This window comes from Myotis brandtii, unplaced genomic scaffold (assembly GCF_000412655.1).
Source record: "Myotis brandtii unplaced genomic scaffold, ASM41265v1 scaffold604, whole genome shotgun sequence".
NCBI classification, from domain to species: Eukaryota; Metazoa; Chordata; class Mammalia; order Chiroptera; family Vespertilionidae; genus Myotis; species Myotis brandtii.
Window position 1 is genome coordinate 1,161,079 of NW_005370286.1, and position 5,422 is coordinate 1,166,500.

A 5,422-nucleotide genomic window follows, 5' to 3' on the forward strand; every position below is an offset into this window, starting at 1 on the left:
CCGCCTGTTCCGCCGGGGGTCTGGGCCGCCGTTGGCCGCGGTGTCCACCATTAAAGACGGGTCGGGATTTGGTGGTCAGTTCCTGCCTGTCCAGGGATGCGTTGCCAAGCCCTTGCTCGGAGCTGGCGGCTCTTTTCGTCACCGTAGCCCGAATGAGCCAGGGCACCAGGCTCCGGGCTGCCCACCCAGCCGCTCGGCAGAGACGCGGGAGTTTCATTAGAGCCACTCTGTCACTTTCTGCCTTTACACAAAAGACCGCTCTTTTGCCCCAAGAAACGGACAGCCTCTGGCCGGTGTCTGGTCCCCTCTCCTCCTCCTTGGCCCCTCCGGTGACCTTCTTGGTCCGGAGACCTTTGGTGCGGATTATTAAGCTCAGCCCTGCTCCGAGAAGTCTAAAGATAGAGGCATAGAGTTTGAGGTGGAAACTAGGTGATTTTATATAACCTAAGCAGTTTGGTTCTGTTTCTCTTCTGTTCACTTAGGATACGTTACTTTTGTTCATTTTGCATGAGCCAAGTGGGTGACAGTTTAACTTCCTCGAAATTTCTATCAGGAGTGAAGCAAACCCTGTTTGTTTAGACGCAGTGGTTCTCAACCTTCTGGCCCTTTAAATACAGTTCCTCATGTGGTGACCCAACCATAAAATTATTTTCGTTGCTACTTCATAACTGTAATGTTGCTACTGTTATGAATCGTAATGTAAATATCTGATATGCAGGATGGTCTTAGGCGACCCCTGGGAAAGGGTCGTTCAGCCGCCAAAGGGGTCGCGATCCACAGGTTGAGAACCGCTGGAGAGGTAGAGAGGTGGAAGGGCTCAATGCCTCTATTAATTTCTGTTTTGTTTTTTCCTTAAAGAAGTCATTGTTGACAAGCTGAACAAACTTTAAATCCAACAAATGACGTATTTTACTAGTACTATGATGTTATAGTTTGAAAATATGCTGTCTTTTAAAAACCCTTGGCAGAAATATTTTGTTCTCTGAATTAAACTGATTGGAAATTTTTGCAGTTTGAAGTAAAATGTTGAACACATCTCAAAGCTTGGTATTTCGGGTTATCTTTTTTGGTGATAAAAAGCTTTGTAGTCATTACCCACGTTGTTGGTTTGTTTGTTTTTTATTGTGGTGTGTATTCAGGCTTTCTATCTTAGTCCACATATGCTTCGGCCTTAGTAATCTATCAGGGTTAACACATTTATAACTCTTCATCGTAGTTGTGATAGTTTCATTTGAATTGTTTTATTACAGTAGAAGTCGGTAATAAGGAAAATGTAATTGTCAGCAACTAGTGATTATTAAGCAATTAGAATAAAGATGGTCAAGAAGCTGGTTGTAGCCCTAGCTGGTTTGGCTCAATGGACAGAGCGTGGGCCTGCGGACCTAAGGGTCCCAGGTTTGATTCTGGCAAAAGGGCACATGCTCCGGTTGCCGGCTGGATCCCCAGTAGGGGGCGTGCAGGAGGCAGCCAACCAGTGATTCTCTCATCATTGACGTTTCTATCTCTTTCTCCCTTCCTCTCTGAAATCAATAAATATATATATTTAAAAAAATAAAAAGAAGCTGGTTGTACCCAAACATCCTTGAGGAAGAAATGTCGTCAAGTGCTAACAGCAGGTGGGTCCTTTAAGGAGATGTGTACCCTGATTGCTTGGACCGGGGACTTAAGTAGTAAATTGTTTAGATTTGTGCCTCATAAGGCCTTTGTTCTTGAAAGTTTTGTTCTGGTCTGAGCTCTGCTTTGAGAAGTTCCACTGTAACCCTCAATCATCCGCTTTCCCCTGCACTGGGAGATGAAGTGGCTGAGATTGTTTTCATGGGAAGTTCTGGGTTTGGTGTATGCCTGCCATTTATCAGGTCTGTGAAATGGGTACTGTTCCTTGTGACTGTCACAGGATTGTTGGGAAGATTCCAGGTAATGCAGGGAATCTCTAGCAAACAGGCAGCACAGTACCTGTTAACTGTTAAAAGCTGATGTCTTTCATAGGAGAATAACTTATTCTTTGTTTCTCCAAGGAGCCAACTTAAGAAAATGAAGGGTATTGGGGGCTAGTTTCCAGCTGAGTTCATTTTAAAAGGTCAGAACAGTGTCCTGAAGGGCTGCTGGGTATTGGAATAGAGAAACCCAGTTCCTGCCTCACAAAGCCCTCTGCTTAGGCAGACTGAAGCAGATGGGTCATTGCATCATTCTGAGAGCAGGGCATTTCGAGAAAACATGATAGACGTGCCCAGTACAGAGACTTGTATGGGTAGTGAAGGGGAGAAGTGAGGCTGTGTGTAGGAAGAGGGAGGAAGAAGAATGTTCCAGATGGAGGGAGATTGGAGAGAGTGTGGTGCTTTCTGGGAAACCAGTGTGGTTGGCTGGGTCCAAAGGCTGATGAATGAAAGCCTTGAATACCATGCTGAGGACTTAGAATTGTGCTTTGAAGTGATTGCGACGGTAAGCAGAGGAGTGACAGACTATGTTTTTTAGAAAGATCACTCTGGCCTTTGGAGAATGGAGGTTCTGGGGTAAGAACAGAGGCAGAAGTACCAATTAGAAACTTACTGTAATAATAAAGGCTGGAAATGTGGGCGCACTCTAAATCAGAGGTCTGCCAAGTTGTTTGTAAAGGCATCTCGTAGATATTTTCTACTTTGCAGACCACACTGTTTCTGTTCCAACTACTAAGCTCAACTCTGCTTTTGTAGCAGGAAAGCAGGGAAGAACCCACTTAGGAATGGGTATCATGGTGGGCCAGTACCATTATTAACAAAGCAGCAGGGGTCAGATTGTGCCCTTGAGTTGGCCAGCCCTGTGCTAAACCAGTGGTTCTTGGAGCCTTTGGTTCCAAGAGGACGCGAGAGCTTTCGTTCTTGTGGGTTATATGTATCGAGATTTGTTATATTTAAAGTTAAAACAGAACAATTTAAAATATTTTCATTATTTCACTTTAAAATAATCTATTACATGTTAACATGACATTTTAAATGAAAAACAGATTTAGTGAAGAGAATGGTATTTACTTTTTGCAAACTGTAGGTATATGGCTTAGTCAAAGACAGCTGGATTCTCAGATCTGCTTCTGCAATTAACCTGTTGCAGTGGTCTTACTGAAATACTAGAGCCCGGTGCACAAATTCGTGCACCAGTGGGGTCCCTAGGTCTGGCCTGTGGGATTGGGCCAAAACCCACTCTCTGACATCCCCCGAGAAGTCCTGGATTGCGAGAGGGTCCTAGACTGCAAGATGGCACAGGCCGGGTTGAGGGATACCCACATCTCTGGTAGGGGGCGTACAGGAGGCAGCCAGTTGATGGATGTATCACTCTCACATGGCTGTTTCTCTCTCAAAATCAAATTTTTTTAAAATATATTTTACTGATTTTTTTTTTTTTTTACAGAGAGGAAGGGAGAGGGATAGAGAGTTAGAAACATCGATGAGAGAAACATTGATCAGCTGCCTCTGTACACCACCCTACTGGGGATGTGTCCGCAACCAAGGTACATGCCTTTGACCAGAATTGAACCTGGGACCCTTTAGTCCACAGGCCAACGCTCTATCCACTGAGCCAAACTGGTTAGGGCTTTCTCAAAATCAATTTAAAAAATAAAAATAAAAGACTTAGTCCATTTTTATTAAGTTTGAAAATCACTGACAAGGCTAGAATACCATTAATTATATGATGCACCTCCTGGGTATAAATGGCATAGATGTAGTCTCTTTTAGTCCAGTACAGAATAAGTTAGTCCCCTTTAGTCCAATACAGAATATTTCAGTTTCATTTAAGCAAATTAGGTTATTTTGAATAATTTAGTTTAAAAACTGACACTTCTAACAAGAAGCCTAGTCCTTTTCCCAAGTCTAACTGAAGATTTTTTTTAAAGAAAAACGAAATCCCAGGCAATAGAATTCAGTATGTTTTTATAAGTCAGTAAACAGTGCCAATACAATAAGAAATCATCTATTATAATTCTTTGATGAAAATATTTGTGCATACCTTTAAGAATTGTATTAAATTGTGGCCACTTTGGAGGGGCAGTCTTCAAGTGGTTTCAACATTGGGGTCTGTTTCTGATGCAGATGTCATGTATGACAGCCATTCAGCAGTATGTCTTTAAGCACTCCAACTTCAGTAGTCCTGCAGCCCAAGCAGTCACTGGCATTTGCTGGTGGATATGCCCTTGGTGGTGGTGGCCAGCAGCGGGAACAGTTTGAAGTAAAACAGCCCTTCCTCAGAGCAGCCAGGGAGATGAGATTTTCTGGGGCATTTGAGATGGTTGAATCTCATTGTGGTCATAGAACCAGCTATTGTGGCCCCTTGGGAGACCATACCCACACCTTGATCGTGGTTCAGTCAGCACTTAAGCAGGAACTGCAGAGAAAGCGGTTTCCTCCAGAGTCTATTGGGGGTGTTTCTTCCAGCACTTGGCCTTGTTCTCTTGGTAAAACTTGGCTTTGCCCCTGGGGAGCTGATGTTCAGGGTCTTTGTGTTGATAGTATCAGAAGTCTCAGTTTTGACCAACATAGTCTCACTAGGTAATGGGTCATCATTGTCAGTAGTAACGACTTCATCCAGACAAGGGAATAGAACCTGTACTGTCCATAATGTCATTTTGTACAGAAACCAACAAAAGTTAGTGCATAAAATTTACAACGTTTCTGTTAATATTATATAACAATCAGATATATTTTAAAAGTTAGTATTAGGCAGGCATTATATATTAGGCAACAGTCTCTTTGAACCAGTTTTTTTCTTTTCAATATTAATTTTCTAAATTTCTACCGTACATGCTTATATAAGACAACCCAGTCTAGATAAATCCTGGTGCACCAGGGACTAGGTATTCTATCCCTTGGGCAAAACCTTAACTTCATATGTGCTGTTGGCTCTGGTTCCAGAACCGAGAAGTAGCTGGTTGGTAATTAAAAGTTTCTTAGGAAAATTTGGCTTTATCCAGGGAGAAAGTTTTACATATCTTTATCTGTCTTTTGACCTTTTTTGTTGATTTTTTTATACTCATTGTGATTTCTCCCATAATTGTAATCTGGTAAACTGCCTCTATTTTATTGACAGCTGACATTATCTCAACTGTTGAATTTAATTACTCTGGAGATCTTCTTGCAACAGGAGACAAGGGAGGCAGAGTTGTTATTTTTCAGCGGGAACAAGAGGTCAGTAACTTATAGTCCACAAACCCGATGAAATCAGTCAACCCTTCTGATATCACTTTAATCATGCAGAATCGTCTGACCAAAATTATCTCCCGGAGTTGTGTTTCAGCTCACTGCCATCCAACCATTGATCACCGGTCAAGTCCCCATGCCTTCTGTAATTCATTCAAGGGGCTGTCCGTGAAATCACTTCACAAGCCCCAGCCTGTGGTCTGGCTGTGCAGGGTACTTACTGCTGAGGAGACCTGCTTGGGGGGGGGGGGGGGGGG